The 25110-nt window shown below is 38.3% G+C and overlaps 1 protein-coding gene across 3 annotated transcripts in view; it reads right to left on the bottom strand.

The window, feature by feature from the left end:
• EPHA3 (EPH receptor A3) overlaps window positions 1-25110 on the bottom strand; it is a 234182-nt gene that overhangs the window by 130943 nt on the left and 78129 nt on the right. The window lies entirely within an intron of this gene.

Genomic DNA, 25110 nt, shown 5'->3' with positions numbered 1-25110 from the left:
CACACACATGTACATACAGGATGGTATTTTGGCAATCAAGGTATTGATAAAGGGATGCTACATTAGCCTGTTCCTCTGCTTTTCTTGCTCTGTCCAGATTCTTAAATAAATAAACAAATGCAGTACAGTGTGAAGATGGGACAGATATTTATTAATACATACATTTCTCCCGAGCCTTCAAAGAATTAAAGTGACCTTCAAAGTCAGCCAGATCGAGCCATGGTTGTATTCTTACTAGTCACAGAATCAATAATGAAAGTTTAGCATCCCTGTGAGCTAGACTGACTCCTTCCACTTCAATTTAGATCAGAAATACACTAGATGACTCTGTGCTATTGAGTATGAACTGAGTTCCCAAACAGATCGATTTAAATTTTATTCAAAACAGAGAGACAGGCCATGGGCCTCTGGGAGAAGCAAAAGTCAATGGAAATCCATCAATGAAGAGATAAATTTATAAGAGAAACATTTATGCATAACTCATAATTGCCCAGTGTCTGTAGCCTGATCAGACTAATGCCAGTAGATATTTTTTTTTTTGTCAGAGAAGCATTTAGTCAAACAATTAGTTACTATTTGGTCAAATGTTACAACAATAGGTTCATTTCAAATCCAGTTGTACCTTCTCAGTTGGTTAAATTAATCTCACACTAATTCATCCCTTTCTGTTTTATTCTCAGACAGGCACGAACTTGAAAACTTCAGTAAATACCTAAACTAAAACATCTAAAAAAACAAGTATTTTTCTTTTAAAATCAGAAGTTTAAAAAATATTCCATGGAATCACATGGCTTAACTCAGCTACTACTTCACTGAAGTTTTTGTATCCAAAAAAAAATGCAACCCTCTCTTCCTGACGCTTTTTTTCTTAAATATAGCAGGACAGCTAGACTCTAAATCATAGAATCATAGAATGGTTAGGGTTGGAAGGGACCTTCAAAGGTCATCTAGTCCAACCCCCCTGCAAGGAGCAGGGACATCCCTGACTAGGTCAGGTTGCTCAGAGCCTCATCCAGCCTGGCCTTGAACGTTTCCAGAGATGGGGCCTCCACCACCTTTCTGGGCAACCTGTTCCAGTGTTCTATAACTCGCATCGTAAAAAATTTTTTTCTAATTTCTAATCTAAATCTACCCCCCTCTATTTTAAAACCATTACCTCTCGTCCTATCGCAACAGGCCCTACTAAACAGCCTTTCCCCATCTTTCTTGTAGGCCCCCTTGAGGTACTGGAAAACCGCTATCAGGTCTCCGCGGACCCTCCTCTTCTGCAGGCTGAACAGCCCCAACTCTCTCAGCCTGTCCTCATAAGAGAGGTACTCCAGCCCTTTTACCATCTTCGTGGCCCTCCTCTGGACCTTCTCCAACTGGTCCATGTCCTTCTTGTGTTGGGGGCTCCAGAACTGGACACAGTACTCCAGGTGGGGTCTCACCAGGGCAGAGTAGAGGGGGAGAATCACCTCCCTCGACCTGCTGGCCATGCTCCTCTTGATGCAGCCCAGGATGCGGTTGGCCTTCTGGGCCGCAAGGGCGCATTGCCGGCTCACGTTGAGCTTCTCGTCCACCAGCACTCCCAAGTCCTTCTCCTCAGGGCTGCTCTCAATCCATTCCCCGCCCAGCCTGTATTTGTGCCTGGGATTGCCGTGACCCACGTGCAGGACCTTGCACTTGGCCTGGTTGAACTCCATGAGGTTGGCACGGGCCCACCTCTCCAGCCTGTCAAGGTCCCTCTGGATGGCATCCCTCCCTTCCAGCGTGTCGACGGCACCACACAACTTGGTGTCATCGGCGAACTTGCTGAGGGTGCACTCTATCCCACTGTCCATATCGCCGACAAAGATGTTGAACAGGGCCGGGCCCAACACGGACCCCTGAGGGACACCACTCGTGACCGGTCTCCACTTGGACATTGAGCCGTTGACCACCACTCTCTGAGTGCAGCCCTCCAGCCAACTCCTTATCCACCGAGTGGTCCGTCCATCAAACCCATACAATGTACAACCCAGTTGTACATCATCAGAATCAAGCCACCAGAAAAGTGAAAATATGACGAAGAGCAGTGAGGAAGAAAGGGATGTTTATCAGGCTAGTAACACAATTTTTTTTGCCTTTTTAACCTACTGTTTCAGTGGAGGTAGGAAACACTTTGTATCTTAATGTTCTGGGGTCTAATTGCTCATCTTGCATTGAAATACATCACATAAGTGTTTCAGAAAGCAACTGAGATAAGCAATGGGCTTATCTTCTGCAGTATCTGTTTCTACCATTTTCTTCTCTCACAGGAAAAATAGAGAGGAGCTGATGAACTAGTGCATCATGTCTTGCATGTTTCCATTTGACAGAACAGTTTCTAGAAAATGATCTCCCTACAATATAAGAATTGCTGTGAAGGAGATTTTTTTTTCTTTTTTTTTTCTTTTTTTTTTTTAACAGGATGGATTTAGTCATGTCAGATATTATGACATCATCTTCTACAGAACACTTCACATCATTGAGCATTTAGGGGTCCTTTTACTGTTGACTGGACTGTTTTTAACTTGTCTGCCATGAAAGAAGTTGTAGCTTGCACATGATAGAAGTGTGCACTCCACAGCACCCAAATCTCTGCTGTAGCTTCTGTAAATGACTTGCCCAAACTACATAAACATACTTTTCCTGAAGAGGTTTCTGAAGCGCTAGACACCACCCACAAGCCACAGTAAGGACCAAATTATTCACTTCAAAAGCCTTTTTTTTTTTTCTCCCCCAAATGTTTTCACCCTCCAGTTCAGCATACAACCTAATATATCACTTGTAAGTATTTAAAACAATGAAGTTGTCCTTCAAGTATTTAAGTGTACGGAGACATCTGCATCTCAGAGAGCAACAGCAGACACCAGCTTAACACCAATGACTACTCACCGAGGCTTCCCCCACGACCATCCTACTAACATGTTATTTTAACAAGTTGTTATGTTTTCCTTCTTAACCTGTAACGTCAGGAGGAAGCCTGGCCCCAGGGGGACTGACAGACAGACCCCTGACCCTCTGCCTATGTCCAGGTATCAGTTTTGCCCTGTGCAGCTGCCCTGCGCTCTGAGGGATCAGCTGTCTGGATGGAGACAGACAGGAGATCTGTTAGCACCTCCACAGCTCAGGCCAGTCTGCTTGATTACAAATTCATTGAAATTAATTAATTTTTAATTTCACACCAACCTCAGCTATTATAAATCAAGCCAGCCAGGCCAGGGAAACATTCACTGAAATATGAAACTGTCTGTCAAAGAGGTGCCTGATCACAGGTTCAACTTCACCAATCTGTCACTTGAGAGACAAGAAAGAAGCAAATTACTTTTCACAGAAATTATTAGAAAATATTGCCTTGATTAATAATACTGTTTCAGAAGAGGAAAAAACATTATACCAGTTCCAAGTGTTATAAGCCAAGGTCTGGTATTCCAGCCTGCTGAATGGTTTAATCATCTAGAAAATCTTTTTTTTTTTTTAACCATTTTTTTAAATTAAGGAATAAAACTCATTTCACACAATAAAAATAATGAAAAATCATATATTAACATCCCTATATCTATGAAGGTAATATCTAGGCTCTTCATAGATGTTTTTCTCACTGTCCTCAGACTTCTCTGCCATAGCTCCAGGGAAAAGGAAATCACCTTTCTTTGAGATATTGACAAGTCTGATAAAGATTCACTTGATATCCTTCTTCCTCCCTTGTGGTGCTTTGTTAACATGAAGCAGTTACTTATCAGATACATCTCTAAAGCAGGAGCATGTTCCAGTTCCGTCAGAATAAAATCTCATGCCAGGTACACCACCCCATCTCATTAACAAAACTCAGGAGAGGTTGCTGCTTGCTTTCTAGTTTTTGAAGTTCAGATCTATTGTGTTGGAAGTAGGAATTCAAACCTTGGTTAGACCTGGTCTGAACGCACTGGAGTAAATGGATGAGTAACTACTTTCATAAACTCAGAGCATAAACCTGAATTGGTCTAAATATTACTCTTAATATTCATATATGGGGCACCACTAATGGCAGTGTAAGAAATATGGCACTGAATAAGATGTATTCAGTATACACGCAAAATATCAGTTAATATTAGACAGACAAAATGGGACTAAGCCCAGAGACTTCCTATACTACTCCTTTCTTTCTCTACTCAACATGCATTTTGCATTCACATCTACTTATTTTGACTGACAGTTTGCTGTAAATAAAGTTACTTTGCTTCTTAAAGATAAAATTTTATAGCCAATATCCTTACAAATGCAAGAACTACTAAAAGAAGTACTGTACCAAGTAAGACCAGACCTCCACCGAGACTTCTGTCTTTACCGGAGACCATCTCTCTAACTGCCTATGCCTGACAAGAGTACAGCAACAAGATAAATGTTTTGATACTTCCTCAGAATACTTTCCTAGACTCCAGCTATTTGTGGTAAAGGGACTTCCTGAGCCAGAAAAGGTGCCTTTGTATTTAGAATCATAGAATGGTTAGGGTTGGAAGGGACCTTCAAAGGTCATCTAGTCCAACCCCCCTGCAAGGGGCAGGGACATCCCCAACTAGATCAGGTTGCTCAGAGCCTCATCCAGCCTGGCCTTGAACGTTTCCAGAGATGGGGCCTCCACCACCTTTCTGGGCAACCTGTTCCAGTGTTCTATAACTCGCATCGTAAAAAATTTTTTCCTAATTTCCAATCTAAATCTACCCCCCTCTATTTTAAAACCATTACCCTTTGTCCTATTGCAACAGGCCCTACTAAACAGCCTTTCCCCATCTTTCTTGTAGGCCCCCTTGAGGTACTGGAAAACCACTATCAGGTCTCCCCAGAGCCTCCTCTTCTGCAGGCTGAACAGCCCCAACTCTCTCAGCCTGTCCTCATAGGAGAGGTACTCCAGCCCTTTTATCATCTTCATGGCCCTCCTCTGGACCTTCTCCAACTGGTCCATTTAATAACCTTTGACAGATTTTTCTTTGATCATTTTTTATGCAGTCACTTTTTGAATCCATGTACGTTTTCAGCATCCACAGTGTCTCATGGCAAGCAGTTCCATAACTTAAAGTGCAATAAGACAATGGCAAAACAGGATAAACTAAGGAAATAACTACAGATGTCATCTATAAATGGGATGATAAAATCACTGCCCCACACTCTAACATATTATGCATCATTTACACTAGTCGGTAGTGTAGGAAGTTGGAGGAGCGCAAAACGTCTATTGTGATGATTTTCCATATCATGTCATCTGCAAATCTAAATTGCCTGAGCTTGGAAACATCAAAATGAGAAAATTTCTAAAAACCAAGGTCACTAAAAGGCTGCCCAGCACTTTAGCATGTACACCTGGAAAGGATGTAACCTTTTTATTTTCCTATATATAAAAGAAATGTGGCAGTTTTAGAACCTTAATCCTTATCCTTCTAGGATAGAAACAGATTCAATGGAAAGGTGGAAGTTTTCTCTTTCCCAGGAGATAAAACTCTTACACCAAGCATTGTTGGTATTTTAACTTTAAAAATCAATGATGCCTTTCCTAATGGTACCAATTATATCAATTTAAAACTTTTAAGAACAGGGAAGTTATCCCTAATTGAATGTTACTCCTCTTCATCTTTGGACAGAGACACTTTCAGTAAGAGGATTCAATATCTGAAGCAGGAAACTTATTTCTTTTCCAAAACCAGAATGACTTCAAAGCTGCTCGGACATATAAGATTATAGTTGACTGGAAAATCCTTCACCAAACAATTTTCTGCTCAAAAATACTGTTATATCAAGATTGAAATCCCTTCTCAAAACTGACAAGATGTGTGCATGTGCATACATATTTGAGTGACTGTGAGAAAGTAAATGAACAATCTATGCTTAAGCATACAAATCCAGGAATGTCATCCCAAAAAATAGGGTTACTGGAAGCTTACCATCTGGTATTTCAAAAATACTCATTTGTTGAGTGTGTTTAAATCACGGATTCTGATATTCTAACCTGTTTCATATTCCACACATATACTAGCCCTATATTGTCAGCTGGAAAAAAAACATTGAGCTGTTTTGACAGTATATGCATGAGGCACGATCTGTCTATACGGATAGGAAAGGAGAGAGTTGAAAGACTGCTCACGGATGCATACAATATTTCAATAAAATTATTGTGCTCTGCCACTGTTACAAACAGCCCAGCGCAAAAGCGTGTAAGTGCATTTAATAGCCGTGCCAATTATGTACGTGTATGCTACACGCATGTAAATATGGGCACGAACACTCCAGATAGGTACAAACTGCTAAAAAGCTCTGCTCTGAAACGCATACATACAAGCAAATTTTGACACTCAAAGAACCCTCGCTGCTGCTAAGAAGCTCCTGGGATGAGCAAGATACAAAAGACCAGTGAACTGGGACCCATATAAGCACCACAGCCCACCACCGAATGCTTACATTTAGCTACTTGGCAATTCCTCAGCAAATGTGCTATGATGAGAAGTAATTAAAAAAAACCAAAAAAAAACAAACCAGAAGAATTAACCTTTTTCAGTATCGTCTTTGTAAGTACTTTGTGTTACATGTCCTAATTTATTTGGTTTGATTCCATTTCCTCTTGAATGACTGATTTTTTTTTTCTTTGTACAGAAACTCTAAGATAATCATAGAAAGGTTAAAGACAAAAAACAATAGGAATGAAAGACAGACTATATTGTCAAAGCAGAACATGGAAACAAACACTATAGTTTCTTACAAGCAACTATAAACTTGCCATTGGGACATCAGGAAGAGATTCGTCTCAGAACATAGATGTCCACTTACACAAGGAAGGAAGGGAGATGAAAATAGCTATTCTCATATTTTGGATTATGAAAGTACTCTAAAGTATCTTCACCTCCAGAATGCTTTCCTGGTAAAGCCTGGGTGTTTTAGGTGATGGTTGCTGTTGCAGTTTTTTAAAACAACTGCCCACAATAAATTTTTTAATCTCTATACGTTTAAAGCATAGCAGTCTAGAGAACACAGTAGCTGATTTAATCATAGAATCATTAAGGTTGGAAAAGACTTTTAAGAAACAATACCTTTGATTTGAAACTTAACCTTCAAAACCGAAGTACAATTAATGTGTCTGCAAAAATGCAAAATGTGAGACCCTTCACTAAACTTTTCCCTTATTTTGTAGAATATTATTTAGGAATAGCACCCATTACATTCACACATTATTTACTGAGCAAATAAAAACAATATCTCTTCTGTAAGTCACTAGGCAAATGAACTATGACAGTTAAATGTACTAACTGACCTCAAGGAAACCCATTTTAGGAACAGCAAAAGTCAGGTCCCTTTGTTGCAAGTGGCTTTCTCGTATGATCTGAGTCATAGTGATACTACATTTATTTCTTTCATTCCACAAGGAAAAAAAAAAAAATCTCACTTCTGATTTGTTTCAAGCTAGATCCTTTCCTCCCCTGAGAAGGTTTAAACACACATTATGAGCTTGGTCTAGTAATCATTCAAAGCAAAATTCTGCCTCAAGCCCACAAGAACTTTGTCTGTGTAAGGACCACAGGCTTGGCCCCTTGCGAATACTTTCACTTAATACTGAAAGGCTTCATTGTTTACTGTATTACCAGAACATGCATATGCGCTTATAAATGGGAGGCATTTATCATTCTCAAACTGTGATGAGGTGGCCACGGTTCATGAAGCAAGCAGAGAGATGAGACTCAAGAAATCTGGGTTCTGTTTCTCACTGGGCAACAGCTTTACGTGACCAAGCAACAGCATCTTTTCCTATTTTATTACTCTATTTGTAAACTGTAGATGATATTTTATTATGCTTCAGAGTGCTTTTAGATTAAGGAATTAAATTCCCTGATTGATCATTAAACAAAGAGACTTCTTTGCAAATATAATCATCAGCACAATGAAATATGAATGAGACAGTATTCAATGAGATACAAGGGAAGCAGGAAATCTCCCATTTAACAGAGCTAAAGTACTTCCGTAACATCAAATTTTGGTTCAGTCCATCTTCACTAAAAAAAACCAAAACAAAACAAAAAAAAAAACCACAAAAAACAAACAAACAAAAAAAAACCAAAAAAACCCCACCCAAATATTTTCCACAATCATCAAATTTTGTGGCCCTTATATGGGAGCATCAATTTTACCAAATAGAAAAAGAAAATAAAAGAAGTATATAGGTAAGTTGAGCCCTTACAGTGGTGTAGCCTGGACAGGGCAGGAGGGCAGCACATCAAAAAAGAGCTCCCGAAAGTCCAAGTGACTTCTCTAAAGTGTATCTGTGAACCACAAAGCAGGCAACCTGCAATCATTTGTCTGAAAAACAGCAGCCCAACATTTTCTGTACTAGGAGAGACCTGCTCGCCCAACAACGACAGAAGCTGCCCTACAGTAATCTTTTTAACACACTTTAAACAAGAATAGCACGTGGTGGAGGAGGTCAGAATGTAATAATCAACATTATTCTTGGAGAGTCATCTTCCCCTAGAAAAGCCCCTGGAGTTACATTTACCAGAAGTGCTAGAAGCACTGATTTTCCTGAGTGAAGAGAATGAGCTGCACCGATGTCAGTTCCTGAGCATCCTTTGAATCTAGGTCATAAGAAAAGGTCATATCAACAGTCAAGAAAAACTATGCAGTGTGGGTGAGCTAGATAGCCACCGGACACTGAAGAAAGAAAAGGGGAGGGGGGAAAAAAAAAAAAAAGGGGGAAATGGGTATAAACACAAGAAAGAAGGGAGGAAGCAAATAAAAAGTAGGTTATGAGAGCAAGTCACAGAGGAGCTTGTAGGAGAGCCCAGAAGATCCACCCTGAGGTGAAGGTGGGAATTCAGGTGTGGGGTGGAGCAGCACTTTTCGCAGAACGGGAGCACGGCACCCTTGTCTGGCTGGACCCATCACCTTCAGCTGCACGGCGACCCACAATGGCTGTATGCACACAGTCAAAGTATTAGAAAGAGCCTTTATTTTTCCCCCTTCCAGAAAGGGATGAAATCCTGTATAAAACTTGCTTGTAGGGGAAGCAGCTCCTTTCACCTGTGCCATCAGTAGGCCTGGGGACGCGATGGCCCAGGCTCGCCTCGCCACTGGTGCCACCAGCCCACCTTCCCAGAGACAGTGGGGCAGCGCTCCGCCTGCCGCCATCTTAGCAGCAGCAGGGGACAGCAGGGTGAGCCCCTCAGCTCAACAAATCCGCCAGGAACCAGCACCCGAGGGAAATCACTCATCGTTCGGAATTAAAAGAGAGCGAGCAAGAGACTGCAACTTAAAAAGAGAACATTTCAGCTCTCATTTAAAAATGCATAACATTTGGGAACAAAGCTGAGAAGATATGAACCATAAAGTATTAACAAAAGCCACGCATTCGAATCATAATAATTTACTGCATTATTTGAATAATTATTTTTAAGCAGTGCTCTATAACGAATTACGAGGTTTCCTCGGGGTAAACCAGACTAAAACAGCTGTTAAAAAAAGTAAGCGATCACAGTTCCGATTATGCCCAGTAAACAATTTTTTTTTTTGCCTACAGACACTAGAGCTCCTATGGGATATAAATAACACTAATACTTAATTTCCACACCAAGTTTTGATCCTTTTCACTGCATATGCCTTCATAGCTAAGTCTTTAAAAGAGAGTTTTAAAACAGACCTTCCACACAGAAAACTGTGAATGACTATTTATGCCAGTTTCTCTCTCTTCATCAGTTCATTTAAATTCACATAAATTCAACTTCTTTCTGCATTAGTGCCATGTGTTTTTAGATCACAGAATCATAGAATCTTAAGGCTGGAAGAGACCTCCAAGATCATCAAGTCCAACCGTCAACCTAACACCACCATGTCCACTAAACCATGTCCTGAAACGTGTAATACTTCCTAGTTGCTTTTTAGCATACCTTGTTGCATCAGGTGAAATTCCTCTATTGCAAGTTTTGTTACTTGGCATTACCAACATCGATTAATGCCAATACTATGTGGCAGCAGTGGCCCGCGAGCCAAATCCATCCCCTGGTCACTAAGCTGAGTTCACGCAGACTTGCCAACCCCAGCATGGGGTCATCTAGCCGGATCCAGCAGCTTCTGTTCAGGTTAAGACGGAGCGCCCCATGCTGGGACAAGCAGCCTCTTCAGCCTTCACCCCTGTGGTTTCCATATGTTTTCAAATAAATCTTCCTGTCCTGTATTTTATAAATTACTCTCTCAAGACATGCAAAGCGAGTAAAGGCCACTTTCCATTCTCCTCTTTGTGGGATGTACCTACATATTCATACATACTTGTACAAAGATATATGTAGAGGTATGACAGAGAGAAAATATATATCAAGGCAAAAAGAGGGGGGAAAAGGCATTTTTTTCTTTTGAGGCATTGAAAGGACTTATTTGAACCAGAAGACCAGACCTCAAAGCCTTCAGGCATCCTGGAAGTTCACTATAACTTGTGAATATAATAATTTATGCAAATTTTAAATTGTAGGGAAGGAGCATGACAGTTGCAAACCGTTTCAATATCTTGCCAAATGAAGCATTTTTCATGCACATAGCTCTAATGAAACTGTGATCACAAGGACTCTGTAAAACACAAACCCAAAAGCAATAAAAACAAAGCCTTCCGGTTATCGTAGTTCTTCTGTAGCGAGACATGTGTGGGCAAGTGGTGATATTTTTTGTAACTGATAACAAATATTTATTTTTTAAAAAGCCTTGATGTACAAATATTCCATTAAGTTTCTTACAATTACCCAATCTGGCAGAATTGGATCCCGAATAATCAGAGCTGTAAAAACACCAGTATGTACATAGCTATCTACATTCTAACCTGCGTTTCAGCTGGACCAAGCTACATCCACAACTACACAACTATTGCAAATATTTGTGCAGCTGAAGCTCAGTTGCTGCTTTTTTTTTTGTAAGACCCTATTTTTAGATTAAATGCTTACTAAAGAATCTCTTTAACTATGTATTTGTTTATTAAATTGATCATTTGAAAGTTGGACTCCTTTGATTAGTAAAATCACACAGCCAATTGCTTTTGTTTTCTAACTGGATCACATGTACATAAATCAGTATCACACAAACGTTACATACTTCACTGAAATGTTTATAAGTTCACATTGATGTTAGCTATAGAGGCTAGCCAACTGGATCTAACAGGATACCACTTGAGTAATATTATTAGCACAACCACTGTCTTGTACTTTAAACTATAATATAATACAAAGTGGTTTTGAATAACTGACAGAGCTAAAGATCTTCACTAGGTTAATCACTAAACAATTGATTCATTCCTAATTTTGCAAATTTCATAACCTGATTTGTAAAGTATTTCACAAATACAAAAAGATATCTATTCACCAATTTATTGTATTGCTTTCCCTAACTGTAGAGTGATACGTTACTATTTAAGAGGAACAATATTTTATCAAAAAGCCACACACCCTCATCTGTCCAAGAATCTGTTGTTTTAAATGCCTGGCTTGTTCCCATCAAATCAATGCGAACTTTGCAACTGATTTCAGAGACAGCACAAGCAACCCCTGTATGCAGTCAGACACTTGGCATGTAAAATGTAAAGACAAAAGAAAAAATATACTTCACCAGGCAGCTATTTCCCCATGCCCCACCTTTAGAGAAGGTGAAAGGAAGCTTTCCTGATGAGGAGAGCATTCCTCCTCACGCAGGCCAGTGCCGTTTTCAGCTGACAGACTCCAGCGTGCCATCATCTGTCTCTGTCACAGGTTCCAACGACTCCTACTGAGAGCCAGCAACAAGCATCAATCCTCAGCCAAACAGCCTGCCAGCTATTTGAGATGGGAAGGCTGCTTTTCTCTACCCACCCACCCCTACCAAAACAGGAACACAGTAGACAAGGATAAAAGTAGCTTGTGCAAAGGTCTGCAGGTCCATCACAGCATGAGAAGGTGAAATAAGAAGTTATGTCAACAACAACAAAGAAAACACAAATGCTTTGATGTTATGAATAGCTGCTGATGCAGAACGTGAGGCATGCTGTGGGCACCATCACCTCTTCCTCTGCCTTCTCCACACGTGTCCCCCGCTCCCTGGGGAAAACCAGCCACTGGTCATTTTTACCAGTTTATTTTCAGTTGCACGCCTCCAGAATGAATAACCCTTTCTTTTTTAGGGAACACTTAATCATAATTTATGGAAGCTTTGCAAGCATGCTCTTGACGATTCTCCAGTGGGACTCTAAAAAATGTTTTCTACCTCTATCAACAATTGTCTTCATAAACATTTATTTTTCAATCTCTATACAAAATCACGATCATAGAATCACAGAATGGTTAGGGCTGGAAGGGGCCTTTGAAGGTCGTCCAGTCCAACCCCCCTGCAAGGAGCAGGGACATCTCCAACCAGATCAGGTTGCTCAGAGCCCCATCCAACCTGGCCTTGAGTGTTTCCAAGGATGGGGCATCCACCACCTCTCTGGGCAGCCTGTTCCAGTGTTCTACCACCCTCAGTGTAAACAATTTTTTCCTAATATCTAATCTAAATCTACCTCCCTCTATTTTGAAACCATTACCCCTTGTCCTGCCACAACAGGCTCTACTGATGTTTTCAACTTGACATAAAGGAAACTCCTAATGGGACCTGGTGTGAATGATTCTGCTTACATCCAAGAGTCTCCAGTATATGTAAGTCAAGCTGGTCTAACGCCAAACTTCTTCATAATTACCATAGGAAGGAAAGAATAATACATGTTCTTTTCCTTCAACTAGAAACCTCCTCAGATTACTGCAGGACATGACTGTTACCGAAAAAGGGCAAGTGTTTCTAAATTGGTTGCAGAGACAGTATGCAGTACTATATTTATTCTTTTGTTTGTTTTTAAAACTGCCTTTGGATACCGTCAGATTTTCAACTCACATAAATAGTCCACTGAAAGTCAACAAAACACATCATCAAGCACCACAAAACAAGTTGCAATGCCCCAAATCAGATTTACAATCCATAATAAAAGACCAAAAGCCATAACTGTATCAAAACACATCATCTGTAAGATGTCAAGAGCATTTCCAAAGTCCTACCTCACAGTAATAACAAAAAATTTTTTACAGTCTCTCAAGTGATCCTACAAAACCAGACATATCCCGGAGTACAATGAATAACTAAATTTGTACTCGCATGTGTTTGGCCAGGGGGGCTGGGAATCCAATAGACTTGATCAAACCAATCCAGGGAAAAATCCCATTCCTGCCCTCAAACCTCAAATCTAGTAAAAAGATTAATGTAGAAGGCAGGAGCAGAACATGCCATCAAAGATGCCTAAGAAAATTAAACTTGGAGGAGCATCAGTATCCTTGAGCTACATCTGACTGCGAGCTGTGGCAAATCCAGTGCTTCAGAGGAAAATGAAAGATGCAACAACTCAAAAGCCAAATTAGTGTGTTATACTGGAAAAAAAATCCTTCCAAATAGTGGACATTTTATAGCATGGTATGAAAATAATACAGACTACAAATAGAGAATAACTCATTTAAAAAATCATCAAATCAGTATGGTTTTCCTTCTGTTATCTTTTTGAGAGAATTTTAACCTGGGACTTCTTTCCCTAGTATAGAGAAACTACTTACAGCACCACACAGTACTCACGAATGCAATGTGATATACTGTATATATTATATTGCATTCATGAGTAATGTATTAGAGTATTTCCTGCCATACAAGAAGAAGAAAACACTTGTAGATTGGATGACGGTTTCAACCTGGTAGATGTGCAATCTGTGGATGCACATCTGGGGATCTGATGCTAACACACACGTGTGAGGTAACAGCTTGACTGCTATGATTGCAAGACAGACAAGGAAGCTTCCCAACAGATGGATAACTGATTGGCTACAAAATAATCACTAATTAGAAGAGAATTTGGGATAGATGGCACGCCTGGGCTTTAAGGCAGTAATTTAAACATACTGGCTCTGGAAAGTAACTATTGCACAGAAAAATAATGTACTCAATCCCAAAGAAGCCCTTAATCCATGTTTAAACAAGCTCTACACTAAACAGACTTGTGCCTGAACACCTGCTTTTACCACAGGATTTGGAGGTTTTTGTGTGTTTTTCAATTAAAAGACTAATATTTAACTTTTGGGGACAACAACAGGGTCTACTTGTTCAGGAAGAATTAAAAGGTTAGGTTGTTATCACACCACAGATGTGAATCAGAAGTAAAACTGGGAATCCAAATGAGTGAAAACTAACGCGATTCCGTATCACAATCACCTTTCAGATGCGCTGTGGATTAGAACGGATCAGTGGCATGGCTGCAGCACGGAGGCAAACAAGGATTAACTCCTTTTCAGCCTGAAAACCTCTGCTACCCTCTTCCTCCAGCCCTCTCAGGGATTTATCACCTGACATCCTCCTCCTCCTCACTGCTGTAAGCAAGCAGCTGGAAAGGGCAGAGAGCAGGACGACTCAGGGCACAGCATGAAGCAGCTGTTCCCAAAGGATGTGGATGATCAACCAGCACCTCTGAATCATACCTTCAACGGGAAACTATACACACACATAACCACTGGCAAGCGCTTTATCTTACGTCCCTCTATTAAGTACTCTGCAGAGCAGGGCTAAGCCCACACACAGAATCACCGTACCAGGAAAACAGCCCACTGAGCTCAGGACAAGATGCAGTACTTTGGCTTTGAAGTTGTTTCTGTGATTTCTGAGACATTGCTAGAGCTCTTGAAAATTCAGCCATGTAAAGAAACATCAAGGAAACATCCTTAAAATACTGGCCAGAAGAGAATCAGAGCAACCATTTACACACCGCCTTCCCCTGAGGGGAAGGCTCTGGAGAAAACCATAAATCCTTTCTTGACTGCAACTTCATTTAGACAGTGCTCACCGAAACACAGATGTGTCCCCATTTACTGTGGTTCAGATCAGCTTTAAACTCTCACTGTAACACACTCATTATTACAATTTTATTATCATTATTTGCAGACAAACTCCATGCAAGACCCACCATATACCCAAACACAGACTTCAAACAGTCATCATATTTTTTGCCCCCGGAAATTTGAGTATCTTTTCAGTAGTTAGGCACAGAACAAACTTGCACAGAGATACTCATCTTCTTTTAAAGACACCATTAAATCATACTCCTGTCTGAACTCCAATAGATATCCTTCCTTTTCTCATGAGAGCCTCTTATTCTTAAAAAAAAAAAGTGCTAACTGCAGCATTTAGGTTTCAGTGAAACAATTGCATAGGTATATTTTACTTACCATGGTAAATTTTCCCCTTCATTCTTCTCCTCCTGTTCTCTTTCCTGTTCTGACCCTTTTAAAAAATATTTTTAGCTTTCTTTCTTCACCATCTGCTGTGGTTAGTGTGGGTAGAGAAAAGGATAGAGAGGCTGATTCCCCTTTTACTGTTAATTTCACTGCCAGTTCATCCCCTCACATAGTATGAGAAACAAGACTGTCATTGCTTATTAAATGTCATGCAGAAGCAGGAATTATATGTCTTTCTAATTCCATCCTCTGTGTGGAGGCCTTGAGGTGAAAGCTCTGGACACCCCATCTCAGAAGTCAGAGACATTATACACTGTATAAAAACAGTAGCTTAATGAATGGCCTATTAATTTCTAAACCGAAGGTTCATTAGCCGTGATTAACTAAGATTTCTGAACAACAGCTTCTGCTAATATGTCCTGCTTCCCACCCAACTCCTATTTTTTGTATTTTCAGGATGAACAGCAGTTCTACAGCTGGAACAGTGATCTCATGTTCATGGTTAACACACCTTGACTTCACTTCAAGTCACAATCCCTCAGCCCTGCTTTAGTTTTCCGTATTATTCTTTTGGGAGCAAAACCTGGAAATTCCTAGAACAGATTTGAAGAGCAGCTTGTTAAAATAACTGCCTATACCTGTCATCTCAGTATTAGGATCACATTACTAAAATAAGAAAAAAATCCTGTCAGACCTTCAAGGAATTCAAGTTGTTTTGTAATCTAAAGCACCACATTACAGCAGCTGGAGATGCCCCTGTTAAACTGGAACTACATATTATTGAATAATTTGCTTGTACTTATTTGTATAATAATAATGACTACATTATGCCATTCATTATGAAAGCAAAGAAGGAAATCTTATTTACTGTATCCTACAGCCTCCTACTATTAACATGACATTAAAAAAAAGCTACAGAACACATTTATAAATAAAACAATTCTGTAAGTGCATACTCTTAGAATTACCTCGTACAGAGACTAAGGGACTGTTCAGGTTAGGTCAAATCCTGTATGAGTGAACCCTGTATGAGATTGCAAAACATCAAAGAACATATTTAATATTTGATTTTAATACGTTTGACAAACTTTATGTCTTTTCTTACTTCAGCTGGGTAACAGATGACCACTTCAACATATTTTACTGCTTTATAACAATCACCTTAGAGATTTCCTCTTCCTTTTCTAAAGGAATGAAAGACGACTTTTTCTTCCTTAAACCAAATTTTTGTGCCCCATTCTCATTATGTAGAGGAGGAACAAAAAAAAAAGATGTACTCGTAGAGGTAAGTACACTGTTGGCGAAGAGGTTTTGGTCACTTGTTTAGTGGCATTTCTTAGAGCTAATTTCTTGTGTTATTCTCCTTTCATTAAAAATCTCTGGCAAATCAAAGAGAGGAGAATCTATGTATTTTTTACCTACAGCTAAGTGTTGTGAAAAATGGTTCCTCCAAATTGGAGGACAAATGACTTCTTCCTAGGTTTCTGAACTCCTGATGACCACCTTACTCCTACGTGTAATCTGACCACTTCGGCTTAAGCTGAGCACAGTAAATGATGACTCTCTTTAGGTTTCACACTATTGATATGCTCAATTTACTAGAATTTAAGTATCTGTATAAAGACAATGTAAGTTAAGTGAATTCTTAAAAATTCTGCTAAACCCATATGAACTCAAGTATTAGACAACCCCTCTAACAACGCACATCATTTTGGTTGAAAATTTTGAAGCAATTGTTCTATGAAACTTTTCTGTGGTTTTACAGCACAAAGAGTGGTCTGGCCAGGGTTATGAACAAACTGTGTATTTTTAAAGCCCACAACCCTTTCCCGTCACTTAATCACCATTGTTAATAAAAAAAATATTATTTAAAATAACTACAAAAGAAGTATCATGGGATAAGGTAGGATTAAAAAAAAAAAAACATACAGATTGGAAATACCAATGGTAAGTAAAAATGCATTACTTCAACCACGTTGTTGAAGAGAACTGTCCTGTATCACTTCTGCAGTTATTCAGGCTTGGCACGGCATCAACTTTTACCATATGGCTTTTTCTTCCCTTGCTGAAAGTGAATCTTTCTGTCAAAGTGCAGCTGTTCTAAATTATCACATCAAATTTTAACCTTACAGTAGACAACCACTGAACCCATAGATTCATGACAGTGAAATAGTTCGCCTCCTTGACCTATGAAGGATTTGTCATTGTTTAGGTCTATTTCTGCCTTAGCACAACAGATACACCAAATGCCGGGTATCCGAGGCAGGCAGGTACTTAAAGATGAAGCTACAAACAAATTCTAGGCAATACACTTCTTATCTTCTCTCCCTAAAAAGGCTGTGTGAAGTCCAAGTTACCATGTTCCTGTTGTACTATCAAGAATAAAACTGCTATTTCAAATGCAAAGAAAATGAGGCATTACACATGCAAACCTTGTTACTCAGTTTGTAATCCAAAGAAACAGTCAGTTCTGATACTTCTCCTGCCGTCTAAGTGTTTCAATAAAGTCTGATATCAATTACTGGTTATTTAGATGTCTGCCAACAGCTTGTTTTGACAACATCTCGTGCTTCACGCTGAGGAGCGGCAGACAGAGAAGATTCTTGTCGTCTCATACTCATCTTTCAAGATGGTTCTTACTCTAAGAGCATTTTTGTTGAACGTTATCAAAACTTACAGCTTTCACTACAATTGCTCTCTATTAAAGTCTAGTACCAGCTGTCAGTTGTAACACAAACCCCTGTTAGCCTTTATAAGTTCCACTCTGGAACTAATAAGGGATTGTCAGATAGCTCTATACGCAGACGCAAGCGGCGGAGAAACCGATGGAAAAACCGCATGTTCAATGAATTCATACTGACAATACCATCTTTGTGCAACTCTCAGCTAAACTGATATTGAAAGTCACCAAAGACAGTACAAGCAAAACACACTTAGGATGATACTATTAATTTAGTTTTTAATCTTTTGAAAGCCTCCAAAGAAGCGAAGCCATTAAAATGAAAAGGTTAAGGAAATGCCAGCAAGATCCCTTAGGATTCTCCGTGATAGACATCCATAAGATATTTGCAATAAGATCCTGCACAAAAAATTCAACAGTAGTGGTCTTGAACATGTAAGTGTCAGGGAATGAAGGCAAAAAATTCTATGTTAAAAAGAGGAAGCAAATGTCTCACAGATACTCGTTAAGTTGCAGAGAGCGTGGATCAATACCCAGCATATTTCACTACTTCAAGGTTGGGGAGGGGGGTGTGTTGGGATTTTTTCCTGGGGTTTTGAGGGGGGTGTCTTTTTGTTGCTTGAAAAGTAGGTGAGGCAGACAAAGAAGAAATTGCCAAAATACACAGAACGTGGCATAGCAAGCACTACCTCTGAAATGATAGGAGATTTGGATTGAACAAACATATAGTGCAACTGTATTAAGTTGCCTTTTGTGAGTCATTAACATTTTTGCAAATATTCCATTTTCTCAGTGAACCTTTCCGTTTCCAAACTCATTTCAAATATAAAAATTTAATTCTGAATTATGTAATCATGTCATACATTGACACTGTAGTACTGAAAAGTTTGGAGAGATGTATTAGTAAGCTTTTTTTAAAGAACATTAACACTAGGTTCCTAATCACTGCACATTAAAAAATTAAAGAAATATTTATAATTATGTTTTGTTTAAATATTTCTATCACAAACTCCAAGAAATTTAGTAAAGATCCTTCTTAAGTACCTACAGAGCACTGAAACAACACTTTTTTAACTTGAGAATCTGCATAGTATCATATAGAAAAAAATCTCTTTTCTAGTAATTTCCAAACATTTCTTTTTTATTTTTGCTTCTTTAGGACATGTGACAAATGTGTTCAAAATCTATAAGATTATGCCTAAGAAATTTTGCCTGTGAAACTTGCATTTTAAATCTGTTGCTTATGAATTATAAATTGGAGAATATTTTCCAAATTTGTAATAGCCAGAAAATGTTACATAAAAAGTTGGCTGTGATCTTTATTATGTATTCAGTATAACATAATTCTTCCCCTATGAAAAAGCATACGGATATCTCTGACATAACTTTCATAAGAGTTAAATAAATGCTAAGGAGGAAGGTAAATCCTTCATTGTGTGCTCTGTTTATGTACTTACAGAATATGAAGTGGATAAAAACAATGAATATTTTACAAATAAAGTGATTCATAATTTACAGCTGCTGTCATTTTAGTTTACTAGCTGGAAAGATTAAGAGTCCCTTTTAAAAAGCATCTCTCTTTGAAATCAAAACAATACTTCAAACTGAAGGAAAAAAATACACCTCAAACCTCTACTTTAAAAAATTTGAATCTCTAGCTTTTTCAGATTTCACATAAAAGGAAACTCTTAATAGTTCTGTTATTATATGATATGATCTTTACATGATCGGTTCCTACATTTTGTTAAACATAATTACTCCTCTACAGAGCCTAAGAGTTAAAACCACACACTTTCGTAGTGTAAGCAACACATCCGAGCCACTTGGCTATTCCCAAGGGAAAATGTTATCATCTTTGCAGATGCAGGAAAAGCATGTGTGCCTTCTGTCTGTTTTCACTTGCACAAAGTAAAGTAGTTCCTCACAGTACCTTTTTCTCTTTGCATCTGAAGTTATCTTTTCTCTACTGATACAAGCAAGTAAAAAGTATATTTACTTATGCAGAGACAAAATGGTTATTTAAACCATAGAGGAAAAAAAAAAGAAATCTAGAGAAATGTTTTTCATCCTTAGTATTAATCATGTTTTACATATTTTTATCTCAAGTACAGCACTCATTCTACTGAAAGAATTAAGCAATGTATGCGATGGTTCAGATTCAGCAGCCACAGATGGCATTCCTTTCATATCCCCATAAACTCAGAGAGAGAAATATGATTTAGGATATGCTCACTATACAACTTGAAGCACTGAATAATTTAGTGTTACGGGAAATTTTGTGAAGTCATTTTTGCAATAACCAGGCACAGTGGGTGAACTTCACCTCTCCCTCCTTTACCCCTTACTCCCTTTTCTCCCATTCAATCCAACTGATTAATAGCTAAAAATTATATACATAAGGAAGGACTGTTGGATTACATTCTTTTTTTTCTTCTGGCTTTGTTACAGAAAATGTGTCAGTCACTTGTGGTTAAAACTTACAATTTTATTGTATAGTATTACATAGAAAATTTACAATTCAGACTTACTCAATTCCAGCAACTAAAATTTAAAACTATACCTTGAAATTATAGCATGCTGAAAATGTAATTCTGTGCTTCTCGAGTCATTCTGTTCAGGCCCACCAATTTAATTTTCTATTTGATAACTGGAGACACAAAGCTTGGTTTTGGTCTAAAGGGTCACCTGTTGGAAGCATTCAAAAGAACATTCAAGCTCATCCATACTCCCACATGGATAAACAATTGCCCACTGCATGTTTGCTAATTAAATATACCATTCTCCATGTCCAGCTAGTCTTTCTGAAGTGCATGAAATAAACCAACAACAGAATAGACACATTTAGGATGGAAGAGATTTATTAGTCCAAGCCTGTCAGTGCAGGATTTCCTTTATCATCTGGTTACTGCATTTTTAAAAAACAGCTCCTGACATGAGGCTTCCATTCTTTCTCCAAGGAGACTTCTAGATCATTACAGAACTAAAGACATTTTTTTTCCCTAACATTTATCCTACATTTTCTCATTTATTTTGGTTCTATTACCCCCAACTAACCAACCTTCACATCATGAGATCTATTTTCTCTCTGTAGTGTTCAAAACAAAACTGAGCCTAGCTTCTCCACACACCAATCACTCCCTGGGCAGGTGATGTGAATGCTCCTTTTCTTTTATTAATCTTTGGGCTGTTCCAAACACTATGCCACCATATAATCTCCTGGTGTACTTGCAACTTAAATAGTGCACACAAGCTTCACTGCCCTTTTCATAAAAATCACATCATTTACTTTGAATACGTACAGAGATAGTCCAAAAGGCTAAGTGGAGGTATGGAGCAATTAGCCTGTCCTCCAAATAAGAAGGCACTAGTAGAGAGGAAACTTAGGAAAATAGGTGTTAGAGATATTAAACATGAATGAGACCTTGAAAATTGTTAATACAGAAGCTGAAAAGGAAGTAGTTATTTTCTCACTGTACACAGACACAGAAAACCTTGCCCAATTGACTTAAAAAAAAGAAGGCTTAAACACAGCAAGAAGATACCTTCTCCACACAAGACAAGATATGGCATTCACAGCCATAAAAATTTACAGGGACTAAAAATGAGTCAAAAAACAGACAAATGAATAGGTGACAGGTCACTGATTCCTATTACACATTGTCTTTCTTACAAGATGTATCTTAAGTCTTAGAAAGTCAACAATAGACTGACAGAAGGTGAAAAGTATACTCATTAAAGCAGTGCTTTATACAGTTTCTTACACTTTTCCTTAGGAATCCGCCATTAGCCACTGTCAGAGAATGAAGACTGTGGCAGACAAACCTCTGATTTGATCTACTACGGCTGCTTGTTGGGGAAAAAATGGAAAAGATGAGTTATTCTTGTTGACCAGGGAACAGGATGGAGGGAGACTATCAGAAAGCATTAGGTTTAGTGTGTCATTCCAGACAGAGTGGTGGGTTGTTTTTTTTCCCCCTAATTAAAACAAATTAAAATATGCTAATTCTAAGAGAGAAGATGCTATAAAGATATAGTTTGGTCAAAATGGCATGAAGACGTAATTTAGAAAAGACATTGTGAGGAAAAAGTCCTATTCAACTAGGAAATATTACAATAAGATCAAATAGATAGGATCACTATGCTGCAAGTGCTAACAAAGCTGTAATAACAAACAATCTACAGTGGATGACATATATCATATTTACTTGACTAACATATGTATTGGCTAAGGGGAAAAAATAGTATAAGAGAGTGGCTTTTCCAGTATGCTCTCCAGCACATCTTACCTTACCTTATACAAACCTACTCCCTCCAAAATACTGAGCAGGTGCAAGTCTTTGCTAGAGCAGGTGTTAAGTTTTAAGCTGCCAACCTAAATTATACCATGAAGACCAGAATTCCTCAAGGTGAGGTACACAATTCACTTTTGAGAAATAATTTCTCCACACACACACACACAATAATGAGGAGAAGGATGGTCACAGCAAAACTGTTCCTCACTCTTTAATTGATTGACAGGTAGCTATCGTACTGCTGTATGTGTAAAATGCTTATCACTTGGTAGGACCCAGAACAGAACAACAACCTTTCCAACAAGAACCAATATGCTGAGTAAAGCCAATCGTCCAATCTTGGCTTTTCAGAGCCTAGATACAACTATGTTATAAAAATGTGTGTTTCTATACATACATGTACACCAATAACAAAAAAATTGCTCAAGCCTTATGTCGACTTTCCCTGGTTACGCAGAGAAAGGGAAACAGCTATGGAAAATGGTACAATTTGTGTCATTTTGGGGCATGACTGTGTCTTAGTATTTTTCCAAGTACCAAGAAAAGCTATTCTGAATGAAATTCAAATAGGCTGATCATATAGCATTAGGGTCCTTCATTTTAATCATTGGTGATAATCTCCTGAGAATGCAAAATTACATAGTTTCCAAAAACAGCATTACGGAAACAAACAGACAAAACAAGAAACAGTTTGAATGTATGATCAAGAAGTGACAGACACTACGTTGTGGAATGTTTTCAACTACTGGGAAAACAATTTCTGTTACTTATTACTATTTCAAACTTTAACTGAAACATTTTTTCCATAAATTATGCCTTAATTCCAGCCCATGCTTGTAACACCATTTTGGAACTTCTTCAGACTCTAGAATCCTGACTCTACTGCCCTTTTGTCGACAAAAAAAAAAAAACAACCCAAAGAAACCCTTAAGCCCCAACACTCTAACAGAAGGAATAAGAGAAGGAGAGAAGAAAAAGCAAAGGAAAGGTACAGGAGCAGCTTTGAGTCTGAGGTCAAACCTGAACTCTTTTCCTGAGCTTTCCAACTCCTGCTGAGTTACCGATGCCAGCAAATGGGAGGTTTTAAATTACTGACTGCATTTAGAATGCCATTTCAATCATACCACACTGCAAATACTTGATAAATACGACTTCAAATAAAAGTTAGTAGGACATTATATGTTAAATCAGAATAAACCAGAAGGATCTGTCGCTCTTGTTAATGGTTTCATCATATATCACTCTCAGTTGGTGACGAAGTCAAAAAAAAAAAGTTTGAGGGGAAAAAAAAAAAAAAGATAAAGAAGATAGCAGTCCTATGGTCTGATTTTATGCCTTCCAAATAGTGTATGGTATACTCACACATGGATGTGAACTCACTGCCAATCTCTGCAGAACTCAGAAGGAGCTGCCTTGCCTACCCCAAGCATTTGAAAACCTCTTTTTAATAAAATAATTTATTTTGTTTTACTTTATTTAGCTCAACTTTTGCTCAACTGTAGTCTGACACTTCGTGAAGTGATTGTCTTTTTGTACTCACGTGTAAATGAAATTCTAAACCAACAACTTCCATTTACAAGGACACAGGCTCTATAGTAAGCAAGACTATATACAATGGTTAAAAGAGTATCACTAACATTTTCGCATTTTTAAGGGTAGCTATAGGAAGCCCTGCATAAAGCATTTCTGAGTAATAAAATATCCTCTCTTCAATTCATGTCTTAGCAGAAGAGTTTAACTTTTTCTTCTTAATATTAGTATCTAACTGCAGAAAAGCATACGCAAAAGACTCATCTCCCAAATTTATTCATTCTGAGGGCAAAACCAATTTAAAATCTACTTAAAAGGAAAACCAAACAAAACACTCTCTTACAGCTTTCCTCCCACTCTTCCCTGGTGTTCTCTGAGAAAAAATCATGTTAATTAGAGCAAGTTTTCAAACTACCTGGCTCTGGTTTAGCAGGCTTCTAGTAGCTCCCCAGGACTTGTTTGACATAAAGATTGCTGTAGGATCAATTAAAAAAGAACAGGCACTCTCTCAACCAGGTTAAGAATACTTTAAATTTCTGTTCTTATGGATACATGCATATGCACATGTACACAAATCTCACAGTAAATACCTCAGCTACTACTCCTTCCATCCATAGCATTCCTAGATATCACTGTTTAACTTTTACTTATTTATTTAATGGAAGACCCTTTGCCACAATCAGCACCCCTTAAGGCACTCTGTAAAAAGAGATCTAAGATTCAATTAGCACAAAACTTCAAAACATACTTTTATAAAAAGCAAAATGTAGACCATCATTGTTTTGGTTGATACTAAAATTAGGCAACTATAATATGCGTTTCTCTAATGTTTAAAAGATCATTTCTGGAAAAACTCGAAGTCCTGTTCTTGGGAGCATTCACATAACCATAGTATGAAGAAACCAAAAGTTTGGACAAAATTATTTTGAGTTAAATACATAAGTATTCATGAAAATGCAATTTTGAAGTTCAAATATTATTTTTCTGAATGTATCTGCATTTAGGAACTATGCTACCTGAAACAATCCCACCTGTTTTTTTTTTCTGACCAATCCAAATTAATCAACACAGCTCAGTAGCAAAAATTATACATCAAGTCACGAAGTCAAAAAAGAAACTCACACAAAAAATTTGAACGTTTTGACACAAACAATGCATTTGAGAAAACTATAATCTACTGAAGGGAAGTCCAAGAGAGGCTAGATTTGCTATACATCGTATTAACTAAGAAAACAACTGTTGATTCTTATCAAATATTTTCAGCAAATTACACGATTTACACAGATTAAATAAACCCCATTCTTACAGCAATTTTATGAACTAATTTATTTCATTTAAAGAATTG

This window comes from Chlamydotis macqueenii, chromosome 1 (genome assembly GCF_036417535.1).
Source record: "Chlamydotis macqueenii isolate bChlMac1 chromosome 1, bChlMac1.mat, whole genome shotgun sequence".
Classification (NCBI taxonomy): Eukaryota; Metazoa; Chordata; class Aves; order Otidiformes; family Otididae; genus Chlamydotis; species Chlamydotis macqueenii.
The sequence above is the reverse complement of the archived record's forward strand: the minus strand, read 5'-3'. Positions and strand labels throughout refer to the sequence as shown.